The following is an 11,270-nucleotide window of genomic DNA, read 5'->3' on the forward strand; positions in this document are numbered from 1 at the left end:
AGGTGAAATTGGGGAGAAATTGTGTATTTAAACTTGAAAGGGGGGTGGGGGAAGGAACAGACTAGAGCCAGACTGGAGTTCTCAGAGAGAATATTTTAGGCATCGTTTCATTGTGGCATTATGTTTTGCTCCCACAAAACAACTGCCTTGAGATTCTTTTCTTCTGCTTAATTCCCATTTACTAGTTCACCACACACACCCATTTCTGCCCCTGCCTCCCCCGAACGTGGGAGGTGGCAGCTGGGAATCCCCAGTTGCCTTGAGGCCTGTTCCAACAAGCAGAGACCTGCAAGATCTCCCCTTGCCAGAGGTGACAGAGCCTCCTTGGTCAGGGGAGCAGGGAAAAACCAGATCTCCTTATGGCCAGCTGCCCCCTTCTTACCACCAAGAGGCAGACATGGCCAGGAAACTTCCCCCATAGGGCCCCTGACCTTTATGTGGCCATGGGTGGGAGGAAGTCTGGGGTAGGGGGAGAAAGAAAAGTAGATGGTGCCCGCCAGACAGGCAGTGTGGCAGCCCGTGGTTTCTTTCATGTGCTTCCAAATCTTTCTGCAGAGCTGCCTGGCAGAAGTGGGCCTTCAGCTGAACAGTTTGCTAGGGCTTTCTCTCAGCTCCAGGACCACACACAGATTAAGAGCTGGGGACTCTGGGATTCTCCCACGTGGTAGTGGGGGTGCTGCCCGGACTCTGTTAGCAAAAGTCCATCTGCACTTGACATCATCACTGCCCCCTCTCCTCCTAAAAGCTTAAGGTCAGGGCGTGCTGGATACAGCTCACACTGTCTGCAGAGAGCAGATTGGTAAATTTTCGGTATGAATATCTCCACCTCAGAAAAATCTGCAGAGTATACAAATCAGGGCTTGATTTATTGTTTTGCTGATTGTGTAGACTCGAGAAAGTGATGGATAAAATATTAATAATATAGGTTAAACTTAAAAGTATGTTTTTGGTTTTTTTTTTACTCCCGAAAGCTAATAGTTAAACATTTCCCATCAAATCCCTAGAATTCGAGGGAGGTAGGGAACTGGGAAAGAAGGGAGGAGGGGAGAGCTGGGCCTAATAGTGGAAAGTCCTTTGCCTAAACATGGTCGGGAGAAGAGCTCTAAAAAATTTTCACTAAACCCCAGCAAGCTGGGTAAGGCAGAAAGTGCTAGTGGGGGTTATAAAAAGTTTAGTTCCACTTAAGCAGCTGTTTCAGTGGTACTAAACGCATGAAGTGATGCCCTGGAAGATTCTGAGATGAGGCTGGTCCCATTTGGAAGCTATTTTTAAATCACAGGGTCAAGTTACAGACTGGTTAATTAACAAGTAGACTGAGCTGCTCTGGATGCCAGGCAAACCAGCCTGGCATGAGCCAGGAGGGAGGAACAGCAGCCAGCAGATTCTTAGGTCATGAATGCTGCCAGGGGAGGAGAAGAGCCAGGCCAGATGTAAAGAATTTAGTTCAAACATCATAGAACTGTGAAAACACTAATACTTACAAAATCTGCTTTGCTTTGTGTCACCTCCATTTTTTAAAAGCCCTCTTATGTGGTCTTCCCCCTCTACTGCCCAGTAAATTCAGCACTCCAATTTTTAAAAAAAATTATTTGATATCTTTCATTTTAACATCGCTTTATTTCTCTATATCTCCACCCCAAGAGCTATCCCAATGAACAAAGAATAAAAAAGAAAGGTTAGAAAAAGTAGCTAAGCAAAACTAATCAGCATGGCAATCAGATTTGACAATACATTCAGTGTTCTACATCCCTAGTCCCTCACCTGTGAAAAGAAAGGGGGAGAGGTACCTTCTCACATCTTTTGTGTGTGGGGGGGGGCAAGCTTGATCACTATAATTTCATAGCATTCAAGGTTAGGTTGTTTTGCTATTGTTTTCCCCCATTCTATTGTAGCCATTGCGTGTATTCTTTTCCTAGTTCTTCTTACTTTACTTTGTATCAGGTCAAATAAATTAACCCATGTGCTTCTTTCTCTTCAACGCATCCATCATTTCTCAAAGACAGTAATATTCCATTACGTTCATGTTACCCAGTGTGTTCATCCATTCCTCAATTGATAGGCATCTATTTTGTTTCCAGATCTTTAAATACCTCTTTTCCAAGTGAATTGACCTACTACAAAATGCCTGGTAAAAGTATCACTTAATTTGACTAATCTTGCCTCTGAAATTGGGCTTTTCAAACTGAATTTTCATTACTCTGGCTTAGGAGTATGAGGAATCTTTAAAAGTTGTTGATTTTGGTTTGTTTGAATATAGCATGAAGGCCTAAAAGACTTTTATTAAAAGACCAAAATGAAGAACTCCATCATGGATAGATCTTTTGTTTTTTTTTTAATAATAAACATTTTTACTTATAGTTTTGAGTGCCAAAGTTTATTCCTACTTCCCTTCCTCCCCTCCCCTCTCCCTGAGGCAGTGTGCAATCAGATTTGGGTTATACATGACCAATTATACAAAACATTGCCATATTAATAATTTTGTACAAGAAAACTTGAATAAAAAATGAAAGTGAAAGATAGCATGCTTTTATTCAAGTTTTCTTATACAAAATGACTAATATGGTCATGTTTTACATAATTGCACATGTATAAACTATATCTGATTGCTTGTCACCTCGAGGAGGGGGTAGGGGAGGGAGGAAAAAAAACTTGAAACCCAAAACTTTAATTAAAAATGTTTATTATTTTAAATAAATAAATAAATGGACATCTGTCTTTTTCTCTTTTGGGGGATGTCTTTGGGATATAAACCTAGCAGTGGTATTGCTGGATCAAAGGGTATGCACAGGTCTCTAGGCCTTTGGGCATAGTATGTATAGATCTTTTTTTTTTTTTTTTGGTGAGGCAATTGGGGTTAAGTGACTTGCCCAGGGTCACACAGCTAGCAAGTGTCAAGTGTCTGAAGCCGGATTTGAACTCAGGTACTCCTGACTCCAGGGCCGGTGCTCTATTCACTGTGACACCTAGCTTCTCCCTAGGTCTTTTAAAGATACCTATGATCAAGAATTGCTCTGGATGAGAGGATGGGAAAATTCATACCAATGAGTTCAAATTCCATTAAACTTTTGAAGGTCAAAGATATGACATCATCCCTTTTTGCATATGCAAATATAGAAGCTATTCCACAAGCTCCTTCATGTTGCAAGTATTTTGAAGCAACCAGTGTTTATTGGGTAGAGTAGTTATTCAGTGGAATGAACTCCTTGATGACAGTGAGGGGTAGTGAAGAGTGTTGACCATCGAGTTGGAGGACTTGAGTCCCAGTTCAGTCTCTGTCACCACTTGTGTGACTTTGGACAAGTTCCTTAATCTCCCTAGACCTCAGTTTCTTAATCTATAAAAATGAGGGGTCGGACTAAATGTTCTGTGAGGTCCTTCTACTTCTAAGCTTTTGACCTTATGGATATCACCTTATAACCATAAACTGAAGGCAAAGGTTGCCTTTTTTGTTTGTTTGGGTTTTTTTTTGTTCTGCCTTGGTATTCCCAGTACCTTGAAGATGGTAGGTGATTAACAAATGCTTGTTAGTTTAGATTGGGTTGAATTGGATTGAGTAGGAGTGCCTACTATGTGCTTTGGTATATTCTCTCCCAATGTTGTGGATTTATATTCTCTCATTTCGGATTTTTCATAATGTTTTTCTATTCTAGTAACTCATTTCTGCATTAATCCTGGTGGTAGTTTCTTGCTATTAATTCAGGAGATTTCTTTAACTCTTACTGTTTCTGATCTACTTGAAAACATAATTCCTGGAATTTCATGGAAACAGCAAGAAATAAACCTTTCAAAAACATTTCCTTTATTATGTAATAACTGAACATCTTTTTCTCACTAGGGAGCTCATCCATGAAAATGGAGTCTTTGTTTTTTAAAAGCTGGTGGCCTCCTTATTCCCCACCTGAGATCATAATGGTTTTGTAACCTCACAATCACTTTCATAGCAGTCTTGTTTGTCCAAACTTAATCCTGTTTTTATGCAATTTTCCCCAGTGGTAGTGATGCAATGGAAAATTGATAAATAAGAAAATATATGCCATGCAGAGAAAACTGTTTCTATATAGGATGTTTTTCTTTTTTATTATCTTCACTGTCTTTATATTTTAATAAGCAAACAGGATAGTTGGATTACATAAATAATGCAATAAAAATGAATTGCAGTATGAACTAAAATATATCTGTACAATGACCATAATATAAATTCTATACCTAAAAATAGAAAAAATTACATTAAGGACTGGGTTTTATAACTTCAACTTTTTATATATACATCAAAACCTTAGGTTTATTTTGACCTTCATTTCATTTCCTCCACTTGCATTCTTCATATCATGGAGTGAAAGTATTCTCAAGTTCTTAAAGGCTGTGAGGGCAGATGGGGGAGATCGAACTCCCTCAAAAGAATGTAAGCACCTGGAAGGCAGGCAGGATTTTTTTTTTTTTTGCTTTTGCTTTGAATTCCTAAAATCCTATTCATAGTAGGCAGTTAGGAAAAGCTTATTGGATTGAATTGGATTAGTTAGATCCTACAGAGCTGGAAAGACTTCAATTATAGGTATACAGATATACTATTTGTATTTGACACCTGAGGACCATCCTAGATAAGTCTGCATCAGAAAGATTTCCGTCATGTAATGATTTTTTCCTTTCATGTCAGCAACCCATGACACTATCCACTATGGCATGCAGGGACTGTAGTTTTTGTTAGTGGGGGACTATCCACAACACTTAAATTGCTGGAATTTTAAATTTAACACTTTAGTTTTTTAAATATGGAATTTGAAAAGCATCCAGGTATTTAAAAAAAATTTTTTTTGGTGGGGCAATGAGGGTTAAGTGACTTGCCCAGGGTCACACAGCTAGTAAGTGTCAAGTGTCTGAGGCCAGATTTGGACTCAGGTCCTTCTGAATCCAGGGCTGGTGTTTTATCTACTGTGCCACCCAGCTGCCGCCAGGATCCAGGTATTTTTGTGAAATTTAGAAATACCACCTACTCGGGCGGCTAGGTGGCGCAATGGATAAGCACCGGCTCTGGATTCAGGAGTACCTGAGTTCAAATCCAGCCTCAGACACTTGACACTTACTAGCTGTGTGACCCTGGGCAAGTCACTTAACCCCCATTGCCCCGCAAAAAAAACCAACCAACCAAACAAACAAACAAAAAAGAAATACCACCTACTAATTTCACAGTTGGATATTGTGAAATTGATTATTGATTACTGATTGATTAATAGTTAAGAGTTTTAGTAATCACTGTAATCAACATCTAGCATTTAGATTTAAATTTATTTTGCATAGGCTTTGGTGAAAAAGTTTGTAAAAGACTTTGTAGAAGACTGTGAACATAACTGAGACTGGACCTGTCTCTTGAGAGAAATAAATAAGATGGATGGAGGCTGATTTAACTTGGTCTGGAGATGTTTTTCATAGAACTGGATATCTGATAAAGGAAGTCAGGGGGAGAGTATCTGGTCGATGACTTTATAAAGATGTTGTTCAACTCTGCATTTTCCTTGTTACTATGGATTCTGGAGATTTCTCCCCTCCCCAGCCCCCCTTTGCAAGTTAGCATAATTATGGACTAATCATAGTCTGAATTTAGTTGGCACCAGTAGAGCTCATAAACTTATGTACCCAAACTATATAAAATGTGACTCTGACTGTAAGGTGTATTTTTGGTCAATGAGGGGACACTGACCTATTATTGGCATTTGCTAACCTTGCTAATGAATATATTTTGCTTGGACTTTTGTGCTTCAGTTTCTCTTTGTTGCATGTTTTTTACTGCAACATTTAAAATCTATTTTTCTTGTAGGAAATGAATTTCTTTTTTTTGCATTTTCTTCTCAGAATGCTTTGTGTCAAAAACTTTGTATACACATATTTTGATAGAATGCATTTATTCTGGTTATTATCTAATCTTTAATCAAAAAATAGGCTTTTTGCTTTCCTGGAAAATATAGCTAACTAGTCTTTCTCCTCTCTATGCAACACTCCCCTACTTTTTCTCCAGGATAACAATATCTAACTACTACTACTAATAATACTTACCCTGCTCAAAGTCAAAGCAATTGTCCACACATTTGGGGAAGAGATATCAAAGTGTGGGAGTGCCAGTTATTGTGATGTTGCTGTGAAGGTCTGTTAGGAATATTGAGACACTGGCAAATTGGGCTCTGAGGATGTTGTTGTTTGTCCTTCATTCTCATAGAGGACCATGACATTGAGGTGATGTCATGACTTTCGGGGAATTGGATTTAAGGGAGGCAGGGCTGTGCCAGGTCACCAGCCTTACTCTGTCCTTCGTAGTCATCTGGGTCTAGTGGCAAGATAGATATCAGGATTACTGGATAGGGCCCTCGATGTTTAAGACAATTGGTCTTAAAAAAAAAAAAGACAATTGGTATTAAATGACTTGGCCAGGGTCACACAGCTAGTAAGTGTCTGAGGTGAGATTTGAACTTAGGTCCTCCCAACTTCAGAACCAGTGTTCTATCCATTGCATCACATGGATGCCCAGGCTCTGAGGATATCATTTATTGGACTAGCACCTCCATCTGTACTCTCAGTGTGAAATTAAAATTTCCCATTCCATACCTGATTCAAGTTTGTACTCAGGGCACTCTTTTCACTTTCTCCCTCCAAAGCCTTCCCTCCCATGTTGGGGAGAACTCCTTAGACTAGAGCTAAAATGGAATGGAAGCATAGAGAGCCTAGTTCCTTTAGTGAGGAAACAAGGAATCTTAGAGCAATAAACCCAAGGCAAATCATGAAGGTAGATCAAGGACAAGTGTTGGCTAAAGTCACCAGTCCCTGTGGCCCTGCCTAGCAGTGCCTGGCTAGATCCTATGCTAGATGGAATGTAGCCCCTTATCAGCAAAGGGATTGATGGGAAAAAATAATTTTTCTCATTTGGAATGAGGGATTGAAAGATCATGCTTGCTCTTTTCATGGTGGCAAAGGATTGGAAATTGAAGGGATAGCCATCATTCGGAAATGGCTGAGCAAGTTGTGGTATATGAATATAATAGAATACTATTGTGCTATCAGAAATGATGAGCAGGTAGATTTCAGAAAAGCCTGGAAAGACTTACTGATGCAAAGTAAAGTGAGCAGAACCAAGAGAACATCGTATTTACTAACAGTAACACCGCAATGAACAACTGTGATTGATTTAGCTCTTCTCAACAATATAATGATCCAAGACAATTCCAAAAGACTCATGATGGAAAATGCTATCCAAATCCAGAGAAAGAACTTATGGATCCTGAATGCAGATTGAAGCATACAATTTTCACTTTTTTTTAATGTTTTTTCCTTTTGTTCTGTTTCTTTTTTCACAACATGACTAATATGGAAACATGCTTTATATTATTGCATATGTATAATCTATATCAGATTGCTTGATATCTTGGGGAAGGAGGAAGGGAAAGAGGAAGAAAAATTTAGAATTCAAAATCTTTCAAAAGATGAATGTTGAAAATTGTCTTTACATGTTATTGGGAAAATCACTATAAATTTTTTTTAAAGGATCATGCTTTATGGAACAAGGGAAGCCTGGGATTTTTTGCCCTCCTGGGAGAGGAGAGAGACAGAGCAGACATGCTTTAGTGATGAGTTAATGCCAAGGAAGGGTTATGCTATCCTGAAATGAATCTAATTATAAGCAGTTGGAACCATGTCTTCTTCACTTAAGGAATTATTTGCCAGCTCAAAATATTCTGTTTGCCATGTTGTGGGATATGGTGAAGTTATCCTTTCTCCACTCTTACTTCCCTGTGTTATTATTGCATGGAAATAGATATCATTACCTTCTGATGTTTCTCCACCCCATTTAAACCTTGTTTATTTACTTTCATAATGAATTTTATATCCAGATAAAGATAAGTGAGTGAGTGCTTACTATAAAGAGTAGAACATGCAAGGAAAGGAAGGTCAAAGGGGAACATGAGACCAATTGTAATTAATTTCAAGCCTATATTAAGTTTTCTCATCACTGCCCAAAAAGGAGCTTCAATAATATTAATTTATCTATTTATAGCAACAGAGGGAGTTTTAATAGTGATTCAGGATCAGATCATTTTCATCAGAAATTATTAAAGAGCTATCCATAAGAAAGCCAGATGTATTGTTTGATGCATATTATACAATAAAGGGGTGAAAATTTAATATCTATTGGATGGACAGAAAGACACAGTCATGTAGGTACAATCACATACCAGAAGCTCACTCTCCTTAATAAACTATGAGGTAACAAATTTCCAAATATCTTTGAGAATCCAAAACAAACTGTACTGAAGCTAGAACATTTTTATAGACTGAATTATTGCCCACAGCCATTTGGACATAACATTGAGCCATAAAAATTTAAGAAGAACACTTTTATCCTACACTACCATGTAGAATACCAATATCTCCAAACTACATGGAATCAAAAACTTTAAAAATATATAGCTCTGACAAAAAATTAAACTCGTGTGGGAAAAATGACACACATGGCATGCCTGGCATCCCACCTGCTACTGAAATTGTCCCAAAAATGTTTTCAGTAAATTTATAGAAGGTGAGGCTAAATCTTGATAATCTTATTTAAATGCAAGAAAGCAAAATTTTATCCTTCTGCACAGTAGTCTGAAAGACATCAAATATATAGAAGCAATAGCAAGCTAAGGACTTATCCTATTTCTAACCTAACTCCATTAAAAAGTTGAGAAGAGGGGGAGCTAGGTGGTGCAGTGGATAGAGCACTGGCCCTGGATTCAGGAGTACCTGAGTTCAAATCCGGCCTCAGACACTTAACACTAGCTGTGTGACCCTGGGCAAGTCACTTAACCCCAATTGCCTCACTAAAAAAAAAAAAGTTGAGAAGAACATAGTGTTAGTAATAAACAACATTTACATAGTGCTTTGGAGTTTGTGAAGCTCATTGTATATAAACAAAATCAAAAAGACAGGTGTTCAGGCAACAGTGGAGATGAATGTTTAGAACATTTAGACAAGCTTAAAAGTCACAGGACAACTTTGGAGGGCTCAGAAGTGGGTAGTTCACATATCCAAAGGCTACTCTGTAAGAAGGAGTAGAAAAAATAAAAGGAAGGACATTAAGTGTCAGGTTTACCTGAAGAAGCCAGAGGCAGAAAGGAGAGAAATAATTTTGGAGATATAGATACATTGATACCAAGTTCAAAAGTCAAGAAAAACTCTCTGAAGGAAGAAAGTGCTAAAGATGATCATCCAAAAGCTGAAATGTCAAAGAATTATAAGGATGTTGAAGTCTCAACTGAAGAGGAGAAAGATGCCGGAGATATGAAAGTTGGATCCCTTTTAAAATAAAAAAGATAGTAGAAGAAGCATAAAGAAGACACAAAATGAGATAGGAAGTCATACCATCGAGAGTAATATCCAAGAGTTAATGGATGGAATTGAAAAAAGAGTATTTGACTCTGTAGAAAGTCAATATGGCAGGGGCAGCTAGGTGGTGCAGTGGATAAAGCATCGGCCCTGGATTCAGGAGGACTTGAGTTCAAATCCGGCTTCAGACATTTGACACTTACTAGCTGTGTGACCCTGGGCAAGTCACTTAACCCTCATTGCCCCACAAAAAAAAGAAAGAAAGAGAGAGAGAAAGAAAATAAGTCAATATGGCTTTTTTAAAAAAAAAAACCCAAAAACCCTATCCCAAATAAAATCTGAGAATTTAGGGCAGGTGGACACAGATGAAATACAAAATGACCATGCAAAGAGTGAAGACTGTCAGCCTCCTGAGAAGGTTAACACAATGGGACCCCAGTTTGTGAGTGCATTGATTGGGAAGATCATTAGCACAGAACCCCTGCCAAGCAGGAAACACCTCCAGGCAACCTTGGCAGTGATATCTGAAATTGTTTGTGTTGATGTGCTAGAAGGAGATACAGAGTGCCAGGCTAGCTTTAAACTCCAGAGGATGCTCAAGCAGCAATCAAAGCACATGAAGAAATTAAAAAGAAATATAATTGGAAATTTGAGATAGTCTCCAGTGACCAGGAACAGAGACACTGGCAGAAGATTTTAGTAGGTAGGCAGGCTAAACTTAATCAACCCTGTGAAATCAAACAGGGAACAGAGACGTTGATCAATAAAGTTGAAAAAATTAGACTGGCCAAGACTCAACAAGCAAATCAACACATTAGGTTTTCAGAACTTGATCAAAAAGATTCGAATTTTCCTATACCTTGAGGATCTTAAAATTCACTCAATGCTTTTACCATTCTTAAGAAAGAAGTCTGTTTCCTTTTCATCGTGGTCCTACAAAAAGTTGTTTTAAAAGTCTACCTTTAATTAAATTAAACCAAACTACTTTGAGACTCTAGATATGGGTTTTCTTTTATGAAGGTAGCTTTTTTCATATGAATTTTTGGATAATTTATGTAAATCGGCTAATCAAAAGGCAAATTAACAATTAAATGTGTTTAGGGGGAATAAAAGAAACTAGGGATCCTAAGAGAAGGTGAGTGCATTGAAGACATAAGGGAAAGCTTGTGTAAACATATGGAGAGAAGAGTTGGAATGTCCTGTACAAGGAATAACAAATAGTTTTATTTGGGTAGACCAATAAATGTGTGTAAAGGGGAATAATGCAATTTAGCCTGGGAAAGTAGGCTGGAACAAGCTTGGGAGGGGGATTAAATGCTAAAATGAGGAGTTTGCTTTTGATTCTGGAGTCAACAGGGAGTTATGAGAATATCTTGTGCAGGAGAGTGACATGGTCATACATGTGCTTTATGAATATTACCTTCACAGCTTTGTATTGGATAGATTTGAGAGGATTGGATGGACTTGAGGCTTGGAGAACAATTCAGAAGCTATTGGAATATCCCAGTTAGGGGATGATAAGATTCTGAACTAGAGGTGGTGGCCATGTGAGTAGAAAGAAGAAGGGACAGATGTGAGAGATGCTGTGGAGGTAATATCTATGAGACAACAACTGATTGGATAGGAAGAGTAAGAGGGAGAAAGGAATCAAGCAGGAATCAAAGGTTATGGACATGGATAACTGGAAGGAACATGGTGCCTTATACATGCACGGAGAATTTGGGGAGAGCAGTGGGTTTGGAGGAAAATGAATGAGTTCTACCTCAGAATTATTGAGTTTGGCTGCAGGACATCCAGGGGAAATTATCCAATAGGAATATTGGTGATGTGGGAGAGGGAGAGGGAGAGAGACACAAGGGCTGGATATATGGATCTGGGAATCATTTGCATAGACATTATTATTGAACCTATAAGAGTTTATG

At 38.5% G+C, this 11,270-nt stretch overlaps 1 pseudogene; it reads left to right on the forward strand.

Moving 5' to 3' along the window:
- The first annotated feature begins 443 nt into the window (after positions 1-443).
- Positions 444-10,212, forward strand: LOC122746521 (annotated as a pseudogene).
- Positions 10,213-11,270: the final 1,058 nt, after the last annotated feature.

The sequence above is a fragment of the Dromiciops gliroides genome, chromosome 1 (genome assembly GCF_019393635.1).
Source record: "Dromiciops gliroides isolate mDroGli1 chromosome 1, mDroGli1.pri, whole genome shotgun sequence".
In the NCBI taxonomy this organism is placed as follows: Eukaryota; Metazoa; Chordata; class Mammalia; order Microbiotheria; family Microbiotheriidae; genus Dromiciops; species Dromiciops gliroides.